Below are 25,482 nucleotides of genomic sequence, written 5' to 3'. Positions count from 1 at the left end.
AATGAAATTATGACAGGAAGAAAATTGTGCCATTTTAGCATGAAAATGCTTGTACAAATACTGTCGTTCCTTCCTTCTTACTTTCTTTATAATGCCTCAACGATAGCTAAGATGACAGACGTTTGACAGGTATCTGTAAGCATACAACCCAGGCAGCTCATTAAAGTTTTTCTTTCTATGCATCAGCTTTCACAAAGGCAAAAACCCATTAGCATTGACTATTTTGCAGATTAGAAGAATTAAGGGCTTCAAACGTTGGCTTATACCAAGCAATGTCATTTGTGAAGTGATGTTTGCTTTATTATTTCCCTTTCTCTCCCTCTGAAACCAGACTGACATGACTTTAGCTCAACGTAGGGCGTAATGTGCAAACCAAAGGACTGGCTCACCGATGAAAAGAAACACATTCCCTTTTATACATGACTGGAATGGCAAAAAGGGGAGACTTTACATGTACTATTTAGGCTCATTAGAGTACTGATTATGATAGTTCTCCGGTGTAATCTTTAATCGACTTTGACACTAGATTTGCCCCGTTACAAATCCTGTCATGCAAATTAAGTCATTTGTGTTGTTTGATATGGAAAGATCTGCTATGAAATGAAAGATTAGTTCACAGATGAGGCACCAGAGACTGCTGCCCTTGTGCACCGTGCAACTGATTACAAGGATGAGAGCATCCATTTTTACACTGCTGTTAACATTTAGGAAAGAAGATTAAATTAACACAGTTTATTTCCTTCTTCCTGCATGCAGTTATCTTAAATAAGATTTCATAGCCTTTATTTGTATGGCATACAAAACTTGCAAAAAGAAATACCACCATTTTGAACAGGATCATATATTTTTGGAGGCAGTGTGATTGGTGGATTGGACTCTTTTTTTTTTTATGCCCTGTATGATATACTGGATTTGGGCTTTTTTTCCTTTCTTTTTCTTCTTTCATTAGTAATCAGATGTCAGAAATGTTGCCATCACATCTAAAAACAGCAATGAAAGACTGCTCTAAGTGTTGGTGTGCTAAAACCCTACCCTTTTCACTTACAATGTATAGGATGACTTTTATTATTGTTGCTATTTCCTACTGACTATTTGTATCTTGGATTGTTTACATTGGCTTGATAGGAAAACTCTGCTTAAAGAATGTGGAGGTTTTACTGTTTAAATTGTAACATGAGAAGCAAACGTTGCACACAGGCCCAATAAACACACATTTGAGTGAAATTTACATTGTTGATGAAAGGCTGCAGGCTAATCAGAAATGTTTTAAGATGTTCATAGAATCATAGAATCAAGCAGGTTGGAAGAGACCTCCAAGATCATCCAGTCCAACCTAGCACCCAGCCCTAGCCAGTCAACTAGACCATGGCACTAAGTGCCTCAGCCAGGCTTGGCTTCAACACCTCCAGGGACATCAACTCCACCACCTCCCTGGGCAGCCCATTCCAATGCCAATCACTCTCTCTGGCAAGAACTTGCTCCTAATATCCATCCTAGACCTCTCCCAGCACAACTTGAGACTGTGTCCCCTTGTTCTGTTGCTGGTTGCCTGGGAGAAGAGACCAACCCCACCTGGCTACAGCCTCCCTTCAGGTAGCTGCAGACAGCAATGAGGTCAGCCCTGAGCCTCCTCTTCCGCAGACTGCACACCCCCAGCTGCCTCAGCCTCTCCTCATAGGGTCTGTGCTCCAGGCCCCTCACCAGCTTTGTTGCCCTTCTCTGGACATGTTCCAGTATCTCAACATCTCTCTTGAATTGAGAAGCCCAGAACTGGACACAGCACTCAAGGTGTGGCCTGACCAGTGCTGAGTACAGGGGAAGAATAACCTCCCTTGTCCTACTGGCCACACTGTTCCTGATGCAGGCCAGGATGCCATTGGCTCTCTTGGCCACCTGGGCACACTGCTGGCTCATGTTCAGCTACTATCTACCAGTACCCCCAGGTTCCTCTCTGCCTGGCTGCTCTCAGCCACTCTGTCCCCAGCCTGTCGCATTGCTTGGGGTTGTTGTGGCCAAAGTGTAGAACCCTGCACTTGGCCTTGTTAAATCTCATCCCATTGGCCTCTGCCCACCCATCCAGCCTGTCCAGGTCCCTCTGCAGGGCTCTCCTACTCTCCAATAGATCAACACCTGCTCCTAGCTTGGTGTCATCAGTAGACTTACTGATGCTGGACTCAATCCCCTTGTCCAGATTATCAACAAAGATATTGAATAAGATCAGGCCCAGCACTGATCCCTCGGGGACACCACTAGTGCTAGCTGCCTACTGGATGTGGCACCATTCAGCACCACTCTCTGAGCCTGGCCATCCATCCACTTCTTGACCTTTCATGCCCAAACTCTCCATTTGATTGGCCTGATATAGTTCATATACCTGCCCAGATTTAGGTAGGCAAGGCCTTACTGGTGACAAAGAATGTTGTAGTCTTTAGAAGGATCATTTGTTCTGTACTCTTGGACCAGTGTCAGATTTACTTGAGGAATTTTAGATGCTTAGCTACTGTGAACTTAATTGCACCTAATTTCCCTAAGAGGATGAGAACCGTGGGTGTCTCCATAAGTTCAGACTGATACAGCCAGAATCTAAACACACTCTTCACTGTTTTCTGTTGTCATTAAGTGCTCTCAACAAAGAAGCAGCTGTGTAATATTTCTGTATGCTGCTCTGGCTCTATGGGAAGGGCATGCAGAATATGCCTAACACCATGGTAGGGGATGGAACTCAAGAAAACAATAAGGACCACAGCTACATATTCTTTAAGGCAGGAGATTATTAAGAATCTCTAATTAAAAGTGTTCCCATCTTGTCCTTACTATTGTCTCTAACTTTTACCTGTAATCAGTTTAGTTTACCTTTTAAAAAACTCTGTGTTAAAAGGCAGCATCACTTCATTTTGTCACTGCATTTTGGCATAGCATGAATATTTTATAACATCTGAGTGTTATCCTACTGTTTGGATGAATATGAATGCTGCAGTTATATGAGATTTCACTAGGCCATGACAGAGGCTGGAATGATCCTCAGGAAGATTTTCCTACTTTTGGATAGTACAAAAGTGTGCTAGTTTGAGCCTAGCTGGGATATTTCAGTGAGAGAAACTAGATTATAGGCTGTGAAAAGGAAAGAGTCACGTTGTCTACTTCACTCATAGGCTTGCTGAGATGTATAAAAACAAGAACACGAACATAGATAACAGAGTTGTTGTGTGGCTCTGGCTGCCTGCACTTTTCTCCTTTACCTGCTGTCTGACTAACCCTTCTGCTTTCTAACCCCCGCTGGCCGATCCTCCAAACTCACCTTGAACATAAGGCAAAGTGTGGGATAAGGTAGAGAGGTGGAAAGGAGGTGGAACAGTGGTTGGGAGCCCCTCCTGGGGAATCTGGTTTCTGGGAGGGCTGTTGTGTTTCTGAATTACTTTATTAACTTGTGTATTTCTGTCTATAGCTGTATAGATTGTAAATTCCTGCTTGTATATTGTGCTAAGCTGTAAATATAAAGCTTCATTCTTAATTCCCAGCTTGACTGAGTCTAGTCTGGGTGGTTTCATAAGAGTAGGGGGGCCAGGCAAAAAATTTAGTTAAGCACAATATTTCCCCTCTATTTATGTTAATGAAACAATCAAATTCATACTTCATACTTAGGCCAGGTTTTTCATGTGCTACATTTTAAAAATGATCTATATGTTTCAACACATAAATTGTGATTGTAGAGCTTAAAAATGAGGGTTGTCAAGCATTACACAGTTCAGTTAACATGTGGCAAGTGCAAACATTGGCTACCTGTGCTGTACTATTACTGCATGATTATTGAATGACATGGAATGGATTCAGACATACTTTCATAGGAATCCATAATGAAAATCTATAGTACATACTTTCATAAAGCAATCCTTGCAATTCAGAGGCATTAGGTATCTTTCAACATCTTTCAAGTACTGGATCTCTTAGAATCAACCAGGTTGGAAGAGACCTCCAAGATCATCCAGTCCAACCTAGCACCCAGCCCTAGCCAGTCACTTAGACCATGGCACTAAGTGCCTCATCCAGGCTTTTCTTGAACACCTCCAGGGATGATGAGTGCTACTCGAGAGCAATATATTGTGTCCTATCAGCCAAAATGCTGCAGGATTTATACAAAGGATGCAAATGTGTCACATTTTTCTCCCCAGGCTCCTTTGCCCTCGCTGCTTCATTCTCCCTGCATTAGAGTAATGGAGTCCATAAAATGTGATATGAAAAAAGGTGTACTTTAATTAGCCATGTCATGCTATGAATAAACTGTGATATAAATCACTTCTCTTTATTTGCATGTATGAGTTGAGCATATTAACAATTTATATTAAGTTTATTGAAGCATCTTAAGGTGGTTTTTTTTTAGCAACTGCAAAGCCAGGTTTGGTCAGAAGAAACCTTGTGACATTAACATATTCAACTATTGTCCTGGCTGGTTAGATGTAGATACTAATGAGGAGATTTCTAGCATAGAATGGGCATTTAAGACTCCAAGATAGAAAACAGTGTGTAAGTTAGATCTATTAAACTATGACACAGTTCTCTGAGAGAAATGCTGGGAGAACTACCACTGAAGTCTATTCAAAACCAGGTAGCTTTAAATAGATATTCATGGTAGCAAAGCAGTTTAGGTGGTTTGTTTTTTTTTTTCTGTGAATGCTACAAGTCTGTTTTTAGTTTGGAGAGGAGAAGACTGAGAGGAGAATCTGATAAATGTATAGAAATATACGAGGGCTGGGTGTCAAGGAGGAAGGGACAGCCTCTGCTCACTTGTGCCCTGTGATAGGACAAGGGGCAATGGATGCGAACTACAGCACAGGAAGTTCCACCTCAACATGAGGTAGAACTTCTTTACTTTTATAAGGGACACAAAGCACTGGAACAGGCTTCCCAGAGAGGTTCTGGAGTCTCCTTCTCTGGAGATGTTCAAGACGCATCTGGATGTGTTCCCCTGTGATCTGTGCTAGATTATGTGGTGCTGCTCAGGCAGGGGGGTTGGACTGGATGATCTCCAGAGGTTCCTTCCAACCCCTGACATCCTGTGGTCCTGTGATCCTGTTAATGGTATTGCAGCCCATTTTTGGCTGCTGAAATTTATTCAAGACCCTAAAGGACACAAAGATTTTCAAAGGCATCAGAACTGCTTATGTGCTTAATTCCATTAATTTTAAGGTAAACATATATGTCCCTAAAGTGTCTTTTGCTTCCATATGTGTATTTGGGGGTGGGGGTATGCATGTCAAGGACACTACTGTGTGGGCAGGTATAATTCTCAAAAGGTGTGTTGCTCTGTTAGTGTAAGAACTCACATGCAAGTTCTAGGCTTGCTCCATTCAGCACAAGCTGGTCACCATACCCTGTGCTCCAAATGAGATCTCAGCTGCTGCTTATTTAATAGTAGCAACATTTGCATACTTTGATGGATGTGTCTTGACTGATGCATCTTATAATTGCATCTGCATTACATTTGATAACTCCTGACCTTCCTGAAAATGTCATTCATGTCCTCTTCTTAAAGAGTCATTGCCACCTGTGCAGCAGCTCCTCTCATTATTAGCCCATGAGTGGGTACCCTGGCATACTACACCTTTGCACTTGGCCTGTTTGTTCAGCCTGGCTTTCTATAAGGTTTTGTCATCCACCTTTGTATCTTAGTATGTGTCCTTGTAAATTCCATTAGCACACCTGGTTTTGTAGCAGTGTTTTAAAGACTATGTAAAACCTCCTTTGTCTCATGAAGAGAATCAACTGACCTGGAGGATCTCACTGTTCATATCTTCTCAGCATTCACCCTATCTTGTAGTGCTGTTCTGTCACCCCTCTTTTAACCAGATCCTTTTGCATTTTTCAGTTATGCTGTGTTTTATATCTTTTCCATCATAATCTGTCATTTTTTGGGGGGACACCATTTTATCAAAACTCAAGTATATGTAGAATGTTTGCCTTTGCTAGACAGATGGTAACTTATAAAGTAAAGTTAGCCATTCGTTAGTTCCTTCTGGTACAATTTACATATCATAAACTCAGGTTCCTTTTACCTGAACAGTTTAATGAAAATGTCTCAAATTTTTGCTTTCAGGCACTCAATGCTTTTCACTTCAGAGTAAGGGGATCAGACCCCTTGATTCTCTTCCTCATCAAATAAAAGTTTGTATCAGTATGATCTCACTGCACATTTGGTACGTGTTTCACAGATCTTCATTTCACAGCTGATGCTGAACTGATAAGGCAGTTCTGAGGTGGAAGTTAGAATCACAGAATCACAGAATCAGGCAGGGTTGGAAGGGATCACAAGGATCATCTAGTTCCAACCCTCCTGCAATGCCCAGGGAAACCCTACCCTAGAGCAGGCTGCCCACAGCCTCAGCCAGCCTGGCCTTAAACACCTCCAGCCATGGGGCCTCAACCACCTCCCTGGGCAGCCCATTCCAGGCTCTCACCATTCTCATGGTTCAGAACTTCCTCCTCGTATCCAGCCTGAATCTCCCCACCTCCGGCTTTGCTCCATTCCCCCCAGTCTTGTCACTCCCTGAGACCCTAAAAAGTCCCTCCCCAGCTTTTCTGTAGGCCCCTTCAGATGCTGGAAGGCCACAAGAAGGTCACCTGGGAGCCTCCTCTTCTCCAGGCTCAACAGCCCCAACTCTTTCAGTCTGTCCTCATAGCGGAGCTGCTCCAGCCCTCTGAGCATCCCTGTGGCCCTTCTCTGGACACACTTCAGCACCTCCACATCTTTCTTGTAGTGGGAGCTCCAGAACTGCATGCAATAGTCCAGGTGAGGTCTCACCAGAGCAGAGTAGAGAGGGAGAATCACCTCCCTCGACCTGCTGGCTGCACTTCTGAGGCAGCCCAGGCTCTGGTTGGCTCTCTGGGCTGCAAGTGCACACTGCTGTCTCTTGTTGATCTTCTCATCCAGCAGCACTCCCAAGTTCCTCTCCTCAGGGCTGCTCTCCAGCCACCCACTGCCCAGCCTGGATTTGTGCTTGGGATTGCAAGTTACTTGAATGCTATTTTTTTATTATTTCTCATATTCTCTAGCAATAAAAAATGAAGCACTTGGATTTCAGTCCCTATCACTGAAGCACTTGTATTTCAGTCCCTATTGCTGTTACAGTAGGATTCTGTTATCCTTCTCTGATTTCATGGATAATTTCCATAGTCTCTCAATTTTACTTTTGCTTTGATCCTTCTGTATATGCATCCTGTGTTCCTTGTGACTACTTTCTATGTCCCAAACAAATCACACACAAGCCTTTCAATAAACTCATTTATATTTTCTCCAACTTCTCCACAGCTCTTCTTGGCTCCATTGCTCTATCATTAGGTGCTTCTTTTTCTATATTAAAACCAGAAAAACAACCCTCCAGAGCAGACTGCAGCATCTGAAATGCTAAAATCAAACAAGGAACTAGGAAGAGAGGTTTGTAAATGATGAAAGAGATTAGGATGTTCTAGAAAAGCTGCAGCTTATGTGTATATATATCTATTTCATATGCCTATGAATTCAAGTATCTCCAATCTATTGTGCTTTAATAGGGGCAAGCACAAATTAGTTCATAGTTAAAATACTTCACTGGCTCAAAAGGAGTCTTAGATGAAAAAATCAATGTGTTTAGAATGCCTTTTCCTATGGATATGCTGCTCTGTTCCAGCTAGTGAAAAAAAAATCAAACCTTTTCTTTAGAAAACTATGGATGTTGCTATTTGCAAGATGGATTATTCCAGATGTGGATTAAAAGAAGTTCTTCAGTTCAAGGGTGGTGAAACTTTGAAATAGGCTGCCCAGGAAGGCTGTGGATGCCTCCTTCCTGGGGGTGTTCAAGGCCAGATTGGATGAGGCCTTGTGCAACCAAGTCTAGTTGTGAGGAGTTCCTGCCCACAGTGGGGAGGTTGGACCAGGTGATCTCTAAGATCCCTTCCAACCTAAGCCCTTCATGACTCTACGAAAGACATTTCTAACTCGTGTCCGTGCAGCCTGGGGAGCAGGGAGGCAGCAGATAATCTGAATGAATAACTGTGAGTAGCATGGTTGTTGTGTGACTTCTCTTTAAACTGCAGGGGCTTTCATAGCATGTCAAAAAAGAGAAGCACTAATGTGAAGCACAGAGCAGGGGAAACACACCTTTGTCTGCTTTCTGACTGCTCTGCCCTCTGTCCCTCTAATGCAATTAGGGATCTGTGTTGTTAAGGTGCTGATAATGTACTCTCGGTGTTGAAGAAGGATTTTTGTCTTGTGACAAAACTAATAGCAATATGTGACTTTTATTTCCCCTTTCCTCACACAGCCTTAAGATGGTACCAAAAGAATACTTAGTAAATTTAAAACTCAGTTATTAATGGGAATGATTTATTTGTTGCAACTCATAACCACTGTGTGATGGAAAAGTAGAAATTAGGTCATAGAATCATAGAATCAAGCAGGTTGGAAGAGACCTCCAAGATCATTCAGTCCAACCTAGCACCCAGCCCTGTCCAATCAACTAGACCATGGCACTAAGTGCCTCATCCAGGCTTTTCTTCAACACCTCCAGGGACAGCGACTCCACCACCTCCCTGGGCAGCTCATTCCAATGCCAATCACTCTCTCTGGCAATGACTTCCTCCTAACATCCAGCCTAGGCCTCCCCTGCCACAGCTTAAGACTGTGTCCCCTTGTTCTGTTGCTGGTTGCCTGGGAGAAGAGACCAACCCCACCTGGCTACAGCCTCCCTTCAGGTAGTTGTAGACAGCAATGAGGTCAGCCCTGAGCCTCCTCTTCTGCAGACTGCACACCCCCAGCTCCCTCAGCCTCTCCTCATAGGGTTTGTGTTCCAGGCCTCTCACCAACTTCGTCACCAGCCTCTGGATACGTTCCAGTACCATTTTGTTTTTTAAGCAGTATCTTCAGGGGATAATATAAGCACTTTGCAACCCTAGATCTTGCCTTACCAGCTCCTCTATCCACTTTCCCCTTTCTTCTCCAGATTCCCATAAACAGGTGGGTTTTTTTTTTTTCACATAAGCCCTACAACATTTGAACCAAGACCACTTGAAAAATGCTTGGTACCTTAACTAGTAGAACTGCAACCTTCTGTCCAAACCCCAGATTAACCATAGTGGTGCTTTAACCAAGCTTTGAAGTAAAGTTTCATATACGAAGTACTCAGGAGTGAGATACTGACCTTATAAATATTGAACTCAATAGGAATTTAAAAACTGAAAGGACAGAATTGTTCTTTAACTGACTTGCTCCAACCATAGACTAAATGGGAACAGATGGGAAACACACAAACTCTTCTGCATCTGTCTGATCACATTTTCTATAATTAAAGGTCCTCCACGTATCTATGATATAAAAGATGTATAGTACAAACATTACAAACTCCAGCTTTGTGTATGCCAATATAAATTACAGTCTACACAGCATGCAAATTTTAAAAGTTCACAAATTGAAGTCTCACCCTTACAAACAGCAGGGCTAAGCTTAGAATAAAACACCAAAACATCAGATTGCCAAATAGGAAGGATTTAAAAACGTCTCACTTCTTTCTGCTAAAGATTGTTATAATTACAGGTTATCAAGGTGGAAGGATGTCACTGAAATGATGACTGCTTGGATTAATAAAACATAAGAATTTATTCAGTCATTGAAATATTTGTCTTTGTAGCTCCCATTATCAGAGCTGCACACACAAAGCGCAGCAAAGCGAACTCTGTATATGCCTTGAAGAGTGGAAGTGATGTACTGGCTTCACTTGGGTGATTTGGTTGCTATCTAACATGATAATCTTAGACTATTTGAGAGCTGTGGTGGTGAAAAGTGCCTTCATTAAATCTGAACTTTCAAAGCAGAATGGTTTTGCTTATTGTGCATGCTGAGACTGCAAGTCAGTATATATATATATATATATAAAAACAGAGATAAAGGGCAACATGGGATAAGGCAGGAGTCCATATCACCTAATAAACATGTCTTGTACTTGGAATCTTGTGCACTGCATTTGCTACCAGGAAAGAGAGCAGAATCTGAAGATCACAGGATCACAGGATGTTAGGGGCTGGAAAGGACCCAAGGAGATCATGGAGTCCAACCCCCCTGCCAGAGCAGGACAATGCTATCTAGCACAGATCACAGAGGAACACATCCAGACAGGCCTTGAAAGGCTCTAGAGAAGGAGACCCCACAACCTCTCTGGGAAGCCTGTTCCAGTGCTCTGTGACCCTTATAGTTGAGGTGGAACCTCTTGTGCTGCAACTTACACCCATTGTTCCTTGTCCTATCACACAGCACAAGTGAGCAGAGCCTGTCCCCTGCATTCTGACCAGCCCTCAGGTGTTCATAAACAATCATTAAATCCCCTTAGTCTTCTCTTCTCCAGACCAAAAAGCCCCAGGTCCCTCAGCCTCTCCTCATAAGCCATGCCCTCCAATCCCCTAATCGTCCTTGTAGCCCTCCGCTGGACCCTCTCCAGTAGATGACACAAGCAAACTGGAGGAAGTGTATGCAGGTACAAAGAATGTCCATAAACATGCTTGATGTTTAAACAAAAAAGAAAGTCTAAAAAGGTGAAAGAGAACATAGTGATGAAAAGAAGTGAGCTCTGCTGATGACTCAAGCTATGACTTCTAAAGGATGAACACACACTCTCTGCCGTGGTGTTAAAAGGCTAAGCCTGAAATGGTTCCTACACACAATAGATGTCAAATGAATGCCTGGGCTATGAGGTCCACAGCAGTCCAAATTAAGGGTATTATGCAGTATGTTGTTTAATTGTCACCCAACAAGGAGCTAAATTCCAACTAATAGCAAGTTCTGCTTTCTCCTTTCTAGGTCATTCATCAGATGACCTTGTCTTCTGAGCATGAAACACTTCCCCTGAGTATATTTTGACTTATAAATGTGTAATTCTAGCTTTGAAATGTCAGAAGTTTTGAGTGATTACTGCTGTGCCCTTAGAACTTTAATGAGCAGTCCATTTAATTAAGTCATCTTGTTAAAAAATGCCTTTTGCCATCCTCAAAAATTTTTGATGCTCAGTACATGGAAGCTGAGTTATTTCAGTTGCAATGTGATGAAAGGAGGTTTTCACCAAGATGGAATTTCTTACTTGCATTTTACTTAAGCTGCTGAAGACGCTGCAATGATTAACCTTTCCTTTATAATGTGACAGAGTAACTGGTGTATTTTTAGTACTGTGCTGATCGCTCCTTAACTCTTAAGGTGTTTCCCCATAGATAATCACAGTATCACAGTATCACAGTATTATTAGGATTGGAAGAGACCTCACAGATCATCAAGTCCAACCCTTTACCACAGAGCTCAAGGCTAGACCATGGCACCAAGTGCCACGTCCAATCCTGCCTTGAACAGCTCCAGGGACGGCGACTCCACCACCTCCCCGGGCAGCCCATTCCAGTGTCCAATGACTCTCTCAGTGAAGAACTTTCTCCTCACCTCCAGCCTAAATCTCCCCTGGCATAGCTTGAGGCTGTGTCCTCTTGTTCTGGTGCTGGCCACCTGAGAGAAGAGAGCAACCTCCTCCTGGCCACAACCACCCCTCAGGTAGTTGTAGACAGCAATGAGGTCTCCCCTGAGCCTCCTCTTCTCCAGGCTAACCAATCCCAGCTCCCTCAGCCTCTCCTCGTAGGGCTGTGCTCAAGGCCTCTCCCCAGCCTCGTCGCCCTTCTCTGGACACGCTCAAGCATCTCAGTGTCCCTCCTAAACTGGGGAGCAATGTGTGTGCTTTCATCACAGAAGCTCAGGAGGCTCAGGGGAGACCTTATCATTGCCTACAACTACCTCAAAGGAGGTTCTGGACAGGTAGGGGTTGGTCTTTTCTCCCAGGCAACCAGTGGCAGAACAAGAGGACACAGTCTCAAGCTGTGCCAGGGCAGGTTCAGGCTGGATGATAGGAAGAAATTCTTCACAGAGAGAGTGACTGGCATTGGAATGGACTGCCCAGGGAGGTGGTGGAGTCATCATCTCTGAAAGTGTTTGAAGGAGACTGGATGTGGCACATGGTGGCACGGTTTAGTTGGTTAGATAATGTTGGGTGCTAGGTTGGACAGGATGATCTTGAAGGCCTTTTCCAACCTGACTGATTCTGCGATTGTATAAACAACTCTCAGATACCTACATACTGATATAAACGTTGATACACCCAGGCAGTTTTGAACAAAGAATAGAAATAATGTTCTCAGAACCTAGGGAACCACTTAAAAAGTGGCTTTATTCTATGTCTCTGGTGGTGTGAAAGGTAGAATAGCTGTGAAGTGATAGCAGATGACAAACCCAAACTTGCTGGCAATTGCTCTCCATCATACGCAGTAGGTGACAAGGAGCCCTGTTTGAAGGCAGGACAGCATGCACCTGCTGACATACATGACAAAAACTTCTGTCTGACTTCTGTCTGCCTGCAGACAGCTCACCCTGAGGAGAGACAAGGCCTAACTTTCTTCCTGTCAGTTTGTGTTGCCTTTCTGTCATCTGTGTCCTCAAGGGAGAATTTAAGGTTTCGTGTCCCCGGTGTTTGTTTAGGAGACAATCAGGATTTATTTAACTGCAGTGTAGTTTTGGGGTCAGGAACCTTAGGACTCCTGAACTGCTAGCTACTTTTCTCATTGTAGACAATTAAGGAAAACAAAAGATTTAAAGAAGCCTCAAAAATACTTTCCCATAGCATTATGATTTTTGCACATTATTATCAATACAGAAAACAAAGCCTCTAAGTTGCACATTTACACTATAAATTATGTCCCTACCATGAAAGGGGGCTTGGAAGGAGGGTGTGTGGAGATAACCACCACCCACACAGAGTTGGTATGGGTGTGTGCTGTTAAAAAGAGGAGATCAATTAACATCTGGACAGGGAATGGATCTTTATAAGTCACTCATTTCCTGCAAGAACAGTGTTTTGAGAACTGCTGCTAAGTCTCCAAGGAAACCACTGCTATTTGTGACTGTGTTTAGTGGTGGAAAACTAATTTTTACCTGCTTTTCTAAGACTGACAAGTCATGACAGCTCTTAGAAGTCTGCAAATCGATTATTAGTCAAGCCTTGTTGTATTTTTAGCTACCTTTTCTGTATATTTAGACTGAATCACTGAACTACTCTACAGATCTGAGGTGGAAAAGTCAGTTGTAGCTTGATAAAATGGTACCAATCCCAATTTTAACAACAAATATTAGGGCACAGTCTTCTTGTATGAAAAAATTAAGTGTCTTATTTAAGTAAATTATCAGTATCCCACAGAAGTATTAATTTATTTATACAGATTTGCTCTCAAGGCTGCACCTAAAGAAATGCCTTGTGTGAGGATGGACTGAGGACCTAGCAGACTGCTGCTGCCATGCAGAATCTTACCTCCAGTGCCAACTGTGTGCTAGGTTGGACTGGATGATCTTGGAGGTCTCTTCCAACCTGGTTGATTCTATGATTCTAACCTTCAATAAACAATATCTTCCTTTATTCTTAAATCAGATGGTGATGGTGAGAGCTAGAGCTTTGGAGAGATATTTTATCTGTGCTTCACAGAGGATTTTTCTTTCTTTCCTACGTTTTTCTGCCAGCAAAGAGAAGCTGTTGACATCTTGAAAGTGTCAAAGGCAAAGAGTTTGTTGTTATCCCACATGACAGCAGAGGTGAGATCAGAGTGTGAAGTGTCTGTGCCGGATTACACCAAATATAACCACCTAGCCTCACATGTTCTTTCCAACATTATCTGAGGAGTGTTGTCCATTGAGGAGTGTGAATGCAAGCCAGGCACCCAGTGACGTTGTCACAGAATATCCTTCCCATATCATCTGATAGGAAAGAACATCTACCACAAGCATAGCCCAGAATGGGTTTTCCCTCTGCTGATTTGACTGATTGCTTTTTAAAAACACGAAAGTCTTGAATATCTTCAAGATGCAATTCAGAGATTGAAAAGAGGACTTGTCATTAAGTTTAGGAGAGACAGGGATTTATAGAAGCAGCAAGTTTGGAATTAACTTGTGGGCTGGACAGGAAACGCTCATAAACATCATGATGAAGTGGTGAAAGAAGATAGTGGCAGGGTGTCCCCATGTTAGGGTGGATCCCTCCCCCGGTACAATAAACTCACCACAACACAGATTTCTTTGGAAAGGCAGGGAAAAATGAAATAGTATTTCTTATAGTTTAAATGAAATTGTATTTCTTATAATTTAAATATAACAGCACAAGGAGAACAAACTAATAGAGAAAAATAACAACCTTAAGGAAGATGGGGAAGGGGTCAAGGGGCAGCGAAGAAGCAAAAGCAGCAGCAGACAAAACAGCAGCGGCGGAAGAGAGTAGCGGGCGCAGCTGAAGCAGCAGAAGCAGCAAGGGAAAGGCACAAGCTGTTCTTCCAGACATAAAGCACTTGATGCTGCAATGAAATTATATTTAATGTTATATATATATAATTAATTAATTATATAGATTGTAGGCTGTGAAAAGGCAACACATACTTCACTCATAGGCTTGCTTAGGAGTATAAAAACAAGAACACAAACGTAGATAAGACAGTGTGTGTGTGTGTCTCTGTCTCTTGGACTTTGTGTTTCTCTCTGGCCTGCTTCTGTGTAACTAATCCTTCTGCTTCTAACCCCCCTTGCTGATCCTGCAAACTCATCTTGCACATAAGGCAAACTCTGAGATAAGGTAGAGGGGTGGAAAGAAGGTGGAAAGGTGGTTGGGAGACCCTCCTGAGGACTCTGATTTCTGGGGGGGGTGTTGTGTTCCTGTATTACTTTTAACTTGCATATTTCTGTCTATAGCTATAAATATTGTAACCACCTGCTTGGATATTGTGCTAAGCTGTAAATATCAAGCTGCATTCCTTAACTCCTATCTGGCTGAGTCTGGTCTGGGTGACTTCATAAGAGTGGTGGGGCAGGTACCTCCCAAACCATCACATCTTTAAAATCTTTCAAAGTCAGGTCCTTGTTCAAAACCCTATCACAAAGCAATGCCAAATTAATATGCCTTTTCAAAACCATATCCCTTCTCCTATAAACCCCTTCTAAAGTGAAGGTTTCTCACATTTCTCCTTCACCCTGACTTGATCTGAATCATCACCTGGTTGTGCCTGGGAAGCTGCTTTGGAGCACAGAACTGCAATCCTGCTGTCCAGTATTAAAACAGATCTTGTCGAATGTGTTTTTAGTCATTGTTGCTCTGCAGATCAATGGCTACAGTTGTGCTGGGATCAGGGAAGAATGTTATTTAGAAACACTGCGTGTGCAGTCAGAGAGATCTGTTTTGGTCATGTGAATGCCTTCCACTGGACTCTGCCTTTGCTACCAGCTCCACTATTTACCCGCTTATCGAACCCTTATTCCCAGAGTTGCCTGGCTCCCTTCTAGGGGACAGATAGGTAACTACTTTCACATCCTTCTCATTGTGATCCCCAGACTTCCAGTGCATTGCTTGTATAACATCCTTGTTCTCACTTGCCTGACATCCCCTTAGGTACACTAATTCCCCTCCTTCCCCCCACATCCCAACAATCATCAACTCCAGAGGCATTCAGCATACCTTTTTTGGTGACTATTTTCTTCCTATGTTTCACTCAGACATAGCCAGGAAGACCACAAGCAGAAAGCTTGTAAAGTGATTAAACTCATTTTGTTCATTTGCTGTGGCGCCAGCTTGCTAGGCCCTTTATAGGAGCTAGCTCAGTCATGTGGCAGGTTGAGCTTGAGATTCCTGATGCAGATCATTATGCTCCCATAAATTATCTCAGATATACCTGAGCCAGGGTTTGAACCAGACATTGACAAAGAGGTTTCTCTACTCTTTACCTTTCTTTGCAATCCTGCACTACTTTTCTCTTGCCTGCAGAATGGAGAACAAACTCATTTTCAGAAGAGTTTGTTGTGTTTAGCCCTGCTGTCTTTGAAAGCTACTCTCTACTTTTAGGTCAAAATTCTTTTAAGTAAAATTCTTGCAGTAGCCCAATCATGTGAAGAGTAGGAGAGAGATATTTTCAATTTAAAATTATTAATTCAAGGATACAAAATCTATTTTAATTTAAAAAAAATAGTAACAGTGGTCACAGATGCTAGGATTGTCCTCTGATCGCCATACATACTGAGTGTGAAGAATCCAGCCACTCACCAGCCAGTTCCAGCATGGGCTTTGCCACGAGTCAGCACATATGTAGAAAAGGGTGCCTTTTGCTGTTGCCCCCTCAAACCCATAAGGAGGCAGGGAAAGCAGTTTTCATGCCTTCTTCTTCCCCCATTCAAACCTCCAGGGGGAAGAAGGGATTTGGAGCACCCCACAGCATCCTTGTGGAGGGCTAAGAAAGTATCTAATAAATTAGTAGTCTTATTTTATATTCAGAAAGCAGCTGCCCCCTCAAAAAATCGTGTTAAGGATTCTGACATGGGGGAGGGCAGAGTGTGTGATCTGAGAAAAGAGAGCTGAACCGAGACTGAGTCTAGGGTCTATTTGTTAAAACAAGAAACTGAGCTCAATAGATTCATAAACTGCAAGTGCAGTAGTGTGACAGCAGAGGCTTGATGGCTTAAAATGCTTTGTCAGAAGCTTTTCCTCTCAGAATTGTTAAGAGTTGTTGCCCATAGAGAAACAAGTGCCCTTTAGGACATGGTTCAAGTATAGGAGTAGTTTAGCCTGTCTTGTGTCTGAGAGGAAAGAGGAATTTACCAAGAAAATTGTGTATAGGTTTTTACGCTAGACTGAAAATCAAATCCAGGAGTTGAAAGTGGAAAGTTGATGTTTTGACTCAGGCAAGCCAGAGGAGAAAGGTTTCTTCTGTATTTTAGAGGTGCAAGGTGAGATTCCTTTCATGTAAACCAATATTAGCCATGGATTTATGATTCCATGCATTTCTAAAAATAACATGCCTCTCTCTCTCTCGTTTCAGCTCATTCCTGTGTCCTGGAGGCAGGCAGACACCTGGGAGACAATTTCAGGGATCAGAACATGCTGTAGTTGCAGGAGGTGTTTATTACGCTAAATCATTGTTTCTCACTTCATTTCACATAATCATAACTTCGGTGGCATTTCCCTCTTTGCCCTTCAGTGCAGATCAGAGGACACAGCTGAAATCAAACACGCTGTTTACGTGGGCTTGGCCCCTTCCAATTACAGGAATTGTTAAACTTCTTTTTTTTTCCTTGCAGTTTCCCCACTCTTTCACTTCAGTGTTTGAGCTTTGCTGTCATCTTCGGTTTCAGTGGCCATACTGAGCACTCTCAGGTTTCTTTGTGTGCTAGTTTGAGCCTACCTGGGGTATTTTGGTGAGAAGAATTAGACTGTAGGCTGTGAAAAGGAAACAATGGTGATGTCTACTGCACTCATAGGCTTGCTGAGATGTATAAAAACAAGAACACAAACACAGATAACAGAGTCGCTCTCTGGTTCTGGCTGCTTCCCTTCTCTCTCTAACCTGCTGTCTGTGTGACTAATCCTTCTGCTTCCTAACCCCCCTGGCCAACCCTCCAAACTCACCTTGAACATAAGGCAAAGTCTGGGGTAAGGTAGAGGTGTGGAAAGGAGGTGAAAGGGTGGTTGGGAGCCCCTTCTGGGGCTGATTTTTGGGAAGTCTGTTGTGTTTCTGTATTACTTTTTAACTTGTATATTTTTGTATATGTTGTAACTATCTGCTTGCATATTGTGCTGTGCTGTAAATATAGCTTCATTCTTCCAGTTTCCAGATCGACTGAGTCTAGTCTGGGTGATTTTCTTAAGTGTGGGGTGGTGAGTAACACCCAAACCATCACACTTGGTTAGAACACAAGCCTCTTGCACAGATGTTATCAGAACATCCTCTACAAGACATTGTGTATGGACTATGATGTGGTAACTTCCTCTTCTGTGCACAGGTCTATGGCAGATACTTTTTTCTCCCCTTTAGGCAGGAAACCAAAAGCAGCCTAGCACTGCAAATCTTTCAAAACAAAGCAAACAAAAAATCTAGTCAAAATTCACTGCATCAGGTTTTGCCTCCACAGAAACAATAGTTAAGGGTAGTCTATTTTGATGTTTTACATTCTCTGTCATTGTCTCTCCTTATATCACCTTTTATCTCTGCCTCTTACAATCGTTGTTATTAGGGTTTGGGGTTTGTTTTTTTTCTGATATGGTTTCTCCTTTTCCACACCCCAGATTATTATCTCTGACTGCAAAGAGTTGATTTGCCCATTTTCCTTTTCTAAATAAAGCCTTGTTTTGTCTGGATGCATAAAGGGAAAGATGCTTGCAATGTTTTACAGCTCATACAGGACTCAGCTTTTAAAGTTAGTCACATATTAGCACAGCACACATGCTCTAGGCAGAAGTTATACTTCATTCCTGCTCTGGAGTAAAATTAAGCCAGATCCTGACCTTGAGCCTACAGTTTGTAGAGAGCTTTGAATGCTGGGCTTATGCACATTTAACCCCACTGTAGCAGTTGTAGGGTCACAGGGAGGTGACAGATGCTATCACACACTTCCTACTGTAGATGATTAATTATGGAGAGGCTTTTGCATAGACTAGACCTGAAAATTTCATCACGATTTCCTTAGCAGGGTTCTTGGCAGACTTACAGGAGCATCTTTGTTGATTCAATCCAGCCAGTGTCTGTTGTGTTTGTCACAGATTTCCTTACACAACAGAAGCGTTCAGGCTGATAAAAGCAACAAAATTTCAGTCCAACACAGTGCTGGGAATTTGGATCTTAAATAAACAAATATCACCACCACTGTTCTCACATTGTATAACTGTTACTAACATCAGGCTTACATATTGTAATTTTATTTCTTAGACTCCACAGATAGTGATCAGGTGCATGGATTTATTATCACATTTGGCATATATTATTTATAGCATCAGAAGGGTGAAACATCTTGCAGCATGAGTGTAAAGATTAGGATTTATTGTCCAGGAATCCTTGAACAATTTTATCAAAAGCCCATTTCTAGGTGGTGTTTTTCTGCAATAAATCATACAGCAGGAATCTATCAGTGGACATCAGTAGGAGATAAATGAGAGCAGAGGAAAGAGGGTCATCACAGGGGTTTTTTTTCTGTATCATGACCTGTCATTGGCAGAAATCCATTTATTATTGTACAGGAATGATTTTTTTTCCCCTTACTCACTGGGTTTACCGTTCTGGGGGCTGTTAGCTAACACAAAATGAAAACTTCCCAAAATGTAAGCTTTCAGGAACCATGAAAACAGAAATAAGTTAAAGACCACAGGTGCAAGGACTTAACTTCTCTCCTTTTTTTTTCTTCTTTTTTCCTTTTCCTTCTCCTCTCTTTCTTTTTGCTCTCCTCCACCCTCTACATGACAACAAATTGTTCTGAAGTTTTCATTATGGAAGTAGGAGCGGAGGAAGGACAGGACCATGAACTCAGTGCTGTGAAAATATATACAGGAATTACTAAACTCAATTGGGTGGTTGAGTGCAAGGAGGGCACAAATTGTGTATTTAAGCTGCACTTGCCCAAATTAAAGATATTCAACAACCTTTCTACCTTTTTTTATTGAAATAAAGCAGTGACAGAGAGAGGGAATCATAGAATCAACCAGGTTGGAAGAAACCTCCAAGATCATCCAGTCCAACCTGGGACTGGGGGCAATAAGGAGCAGGACTGAAGTGTTGATTTTTTTTGGCTAGGTCGAGATTAATCAAGATGGGGAGGAGCAATGTGACCTCACAAACCTCAGCAAATATCACCACTCGTGTTTCTACAGCATCCTTGTTCCAGATAGCTGCTGTGGGGTTTGGTCAGGTAACTGGAAGCACACCCAGGCCAGAATGAAGATTGTGGTGTTCAGGATTCTGGGAACTGAGAGGAGAGACAGAAGAAACAAGTAAGTCTTCTGGACACTAGGGGAGAGGTTTTTCTAATACAACAGCAAAAACTTTAAGTCAAACCAACATCAAGGTACACTTGAATCCTTCCTTTGGGTCCTTCCTTTGTACAAGTAATGTGTCACTGGGACACACACTAGTAAAGACACCCAGGTGTGCATCTTGTGGAAAGCTGAAGCTGTGGTTTCTTTCTGCTGTATTATTTCAGAGTTTTATCACAGAACATTTATATGATTCCTCGAGGATATCTCTTATGCATTTACCTTTTGGACATACACCACAACTGTTTTTCTTTACCTGGGATAGATAAAGAAGCACAAATGCTGGTAGGGCCTTCATTCTTCCTTGCAAATAGGTGAAATAGTGAACTAAAGGCTATTCATTTGTGCAAGATAATGGTCCAGCTGTTTGTCATCAAGAGAGGCAGAGGTGGGACTGTGTAAGCTTGATCAGATCAGTTATGTAAGCTCATGCCACTGTTGGGAAGACCTAGCTGCAAGTGAATCACCAAAACAGGACCTTTCCTACCCAATGCTGGGACATCAGCTCTACACTACAGCAAATAAGATGCTGTCTTTGTGGGAAACACATCTCAATGCCAGAAACATCCATGTGCTGCCACAAAGTAAGGCTCTTTCTGCTGCTGGAGTTTGCAATACACAAATAAATAATCAATATTTTTGAATTTGAATTTTTCTCTCTTATCACTAAGGTTAGAATTAGCCAAGCTTCATTTCTTAATTTCCAGCCAGCTGAGTCTAGTCTGGATGATTTCACAGTATCACAGTATCACAGTATCATCAGGGTTGGAAGAGACCTCACAGATCATCAAGTCCAACCCTTTACCACAGAGCTCAAGGCTAGACCATGGCACCAAGTGCCACGTCCAATCCTGCCTTGAACAGCCCCAGGGACGGCGACTCCACCACCTCCCCGGGCAGCCCATTCCAGTGTCCAATGACTCTCTCAGTGAAGAACTTTCTCCTCACCTCCAGCCTAAATCTCCCCTGGCGCAGCCTGAGGCTGTGTCCTCTCGTTCTGGTGCTGGCTGCCTGAGAGGAGAGAGCAACCTCCTCCTGGCTACAACCTCCCCCCAGGTTTCATGAGTGGGGAAGTGGCTAACACCCAAACCACCACAGTTTGCCTTCAACATGCAAAATCTCTTTGGAGATGTATTGAAAATTGAGTTGGGATTCAGAAAACTTCTAAGAAATTCCACTTTTTTTGTTTTCAGATCTAAGATCATTTCTACTATTTTTATTTGGCTGAATTAATTTTCAACTAGAAGATTCTATTCTTTGTAATCATAACAGCTACACATGTGAATAATGTGAATAATGAATTTATGGCTACACAAGAAAATTAGTAGCTCAACATACAGAGAGGGCTGGAGCAGCTCTTTTATGAGAACAGCCTGAAAGAGTTGATGTTGTTCAGTCTGGAGAAGAGAGTCTCTGAGGTGACCTTCTTGTGGCCTTCCACTATCTGAAGGGGGCCTACAAAACAGCTGGGGAGAGACTTTTTAGACTATCAGGGAGTGACAGGACTAGGGGGAATGGAGCAAAGCTGGAGGTGGGGAGCTTCAGGTGAGGAGGAAGTTCATCATCACGAGAGTTCTGAGAGGCTGGAATGGGTTGCCCAGGGAGGTGGTTGAGGCCCCATCTCTGGAGGTGTTTAAGGCCAGGCTGGATTAGGCTCTGGCCACCTGATCTAAGGTAAGTTGTCCCTGCCCATGGTAAGGGAGTTGGAACTGAATGATTCTTGTGGTCCCTGACTGATTCTATGATTCTACAATTCTATATGAAACTGCATTTCAACTCCATGGTAAACTCAACTAGATGGTTTAACCTGTGTGCAAAGAAGACTCTTATCAACATCTAGGACTGCTAGCTGAATAATAAAACAAGAATATTGCACACATTATAATAGAATATAATCTTATGCCTACAAACCAGGAGGGAAAAAAAAAAAGACAGGCTGCAGAGCAAATTATAAACTTGTTCATTATTAAGAATTGAATTAATCTTGGGTCTATGTATTTTTTCTTTACCACCAAAGTGAAATACCCAGGAACAGAAGCAGCAGTTTACACTACTGCAGCCTAGCTTCTTTTGGAGAAAGACAGTTTGTATCTTTCTTTTTAGTATTTTGGTTGAAACCTTTAATTATAACCAATTGAGTCTCCTCAAAGATTAGGGGGGCCACATAGACAGATCGTGCACACCCAGTCATTATCTGGAGTTCCCCACAGATTAATGTGTGAATTTTCTATGATATCATGCACCTTTACCTATTATGAAAATTTAAGATATATGTCACATAACCTTTCATTTTAATATTCATGCTGGGTTTAAGGTTTTTTTCTTTTTTTTTTTTTTCCCCTTTAATAAATGCTACAATCAGATCTTTCCTTGTGGCAAATACGGTTCCACTCTTTGCAAGTTGGATGCAGCAGCACTGAGGTTATGTCAGATGGGGAGAGGAGGCAACAAAAAACAGAACAAGGAGACACAGTCTCAAGTTGGGGACACAGTCTCAAGTTGTGCTGGGGGAGGTGTAGGCTGGATGTTAGGAGGAAGTTCTTCACAGAGAGAGTGATTGGCATTGGAATGGGCTGCCCAGGGAGGTGGTGGAGTCGCCGTCCCTGGAGGTCTTCAAGCAAAGCCTGGCTGAGGCACTTAGTGCCATGGTCTAGTTGATTGGACAGGGCTGGGTGCTAGGTTGGCCTGGATGATCTTGGAGGTCTCTTCCAACCTGGTTGATTCTATGATTCACAGTCACACAAGCCTCATTTGTTTCACAGCCACAGAAATTCATTCCAGGTGTAGATGCCTCATGTATCCTCCCAGGGAGAGCATATTGTGCCTGCTGTGCTCAGCCTGCCTCACAGAATGGTTTTGTGCAGTGTACCCCACGTATGATGTCAACGTTTACAGAATCTGTAAAGGTACACACATTAACACATCTGTAAAGGTTTCCACATGAAAGAAAGAAGTGATGCCTCTGAATATGATATAGATCTGCACAGAGGGGTACTGAACCCAGTCTCCTCTAACCCACACTAGAAGTGCTAATGCAGAATCACTTCCATGGCTTATAATATTAAATATATGTATCTATAGTTTTGTTACAGGTCTTACAGCTGCCATGCACGAGACAAGAATTCACAGTTAATCTGTTTCTAAGATTTCCTACCCCTTGGTCACAGAGAAACAGAACTGCAGTGTGTCATGTTTCCAGCACTTAGGGATCTAATTGGGATATTGTTCTGCACATGCTGTTAGACACTGTAGTGACAAGACGAGTCTAAGCCAACGCTGGCAAGCAGCCAACACATACCTTCCATGAACAAAGTGCAGGACAATTAAAGGGTAATCACCAAAGGAGCACTGCTGGGAGAGAGCACAGAAATAGTCATCATGTAAAGCACTTGGAAAATGTATTTCTTTGGCATACTGGAGGATTATTCATTTCTTTCCCTTGACAAAGTGGAATCTCTCTGCAGTACTTTTATGCTTTATAGAAGTTTGAGAAAGACTTTGGGAGAAGGAGACTATTTTCTGGGAGGCAGGAAGATGGGTTTGGTTTTTTTCTTGTTATTAGAACTGTGGCAAGAGGACATTAGAAAGAGCTTTGGGAAGTGTGTTCTGAAATGAGGCTTTCATAAAATGCATGGTTTGGATGTGCTGTACACATCTTATGTGCTGCAGAATGCTTCGTGTGTAAATACTGCAACTGTAATGCTGCTCATCAAAATGAAAGCCCTTAAGAAGTCAGATGTAACCCCCCTCATCTTCCAAACAGGGCTGCATCCCTAAACTGAAGTCACAATCGTCTTATTAGTAATTTAGGCTACCTGTGCTGGACATTTAATGTCCTTACATGCCTCACAAATAATCCCAGCAGTGAATTCTCTGATGTTCAGTAACAAACCCTAACAGAGATGGATCATTTATTTCTTTGAAGTCTGTTTGTTAATAGATGACTAAAAGACTGAGGGAGGGGGAAGGAAGGAGAGATAAATCTGTGAAATTAGCTAAATGGAGTTACAAGATACACAAATGTACAAACACAATTTCCCCTCTCATTCCCAAACCATGTGGCTGAGCAATGTGCATTTTCCTTTCATGCAGACCTGCTGCAGTGTTCTCATGTAGCAGGAGTGTACCATTGGAAAGACCTTTACTGGATCTCTGTTGACCCTGGATAATTTTGTTTGTGGCAAGCTTCTTTTGCTGTTGGTTTTTGGTTTGGTTTGTTTGACTTGGATTATTTTGTCTTCTTGTTTCATTGGGTTTTTGTTTGGTCAGTTTTGAGGGTTTTTTTCCCCTTAAAATACATTTCTCCAATGAAGACTTCTTTAGATATTTTATGTCTGTGAGGTTTTGGTTGGATTTTTTTTTTTAATTATTATTTGTTTTCCCCATAGGGTTTTACAGAGAATTAAAAAAAAAGAATCATAGAATCAACCAGGTTGGAAGAGACCTCCAAGATCATCCAGTCCAACCTAGCACCCAGCCCTAGCCAGTCAACTAGACCATGGCACTAAGTGCCTCATCCAGGTCTGGTGAATAATTCCATGACCATTGTGTTGTTTGTGGGCAGACTTACATGTTACCCCTCTAATAGCAGCAGCAGGAGTTACAGAAGTAAGCTTTGAGGTAGACAGACAACTATGAATGTATTTGTTAATCTGAACCTCTCTAAAGGTAATGCCCTTCCTAAAATGTGTTCCTTTACATGATGTCTATGTCAGGTCATCTGCAGAAGATGCAGCCTTTTTAACCTACATTTGTTTGGAGAAAAAAAAACCCACACTTATTTGTTCTGCTGGAAGAAAAGGTTATATTGCAGAGGTCAGACTTTTATCATTTTCTTTTTATGGAGCAAGCCATTGAGATGTTATAAGGCTATGTCAGCTAAGCACCTACACGGCTCTACAAGGTCAAACAGAGTTAAAACAGGCATATTTTATGTATGTATCTTGCCAATGTTGTCCCAGCACACTCTGACACCACAGACCAACACCCCCGCCCCCCTTCCCTCCCAATAAACCCATTTTACAGCTTTACAATAAATCAGCTTTGTGTTTCATAGGAATTTAAACCCCCCCTTTGAATGAATGCTAAATTCATACAAATGTCAATACAAAAATTTTACCAAGTTCTTCCTGGGGTCACTTAATGACATTGTTAGGATTCTTAATTTAGCTACTAGGGGAAAGAGCTGCCAGTACTGCATAAAGAATGAGTTGTTCTCCTCCTGCTGCAGCCTCAGCTGATTTACAACCACTTTGTGTTTGATGTTGGACAGGATAATTTCATCAGTCTCCAGCCCTTGTGATCATGTCCCAAAATGACTAGTCAGGTAAAGCCCCAGCTGAAGATTGTGTGTCACCTGTAGGAAGTAGCTGTCTGCTATGAGTAGTCTTTACTTGTAAATGTAATCCTCTGTTAGTTATTCATTGAGCTATACTTCATGGTCTAGATGTAGTAGTGAGGGTAATATACAAACACCTCATAGAGAAAATGCTCTGAAACAACAGATGTGTCTGCTAAAAAACTTGGGTTTTTTTACAGCAAGACAGCATCTTAAATGGAAGCAAGCTGGCTTCCAACTTCACCTCTGAAGGTTACTTCAGAAGACCTGTCAAAA

This window comes from Pogoniulus pusillus, chromosome 28 (genome assembly GCF_015220805.1).
Source record: "Pogoniulus pusillus isolate bPogPus1 chromosome 28, bPogPus1.pri, whole genome shotgun sequence".
NCBI classification, from domain to species: Eukaryota; Metazoa; Chordata; class Aves; order Piciformes; family Lybiidae; genus Pogoniulus; species Pogoniulus pusillus.
Note: the sequence above shows the minus strand (reverse complement) of the source record.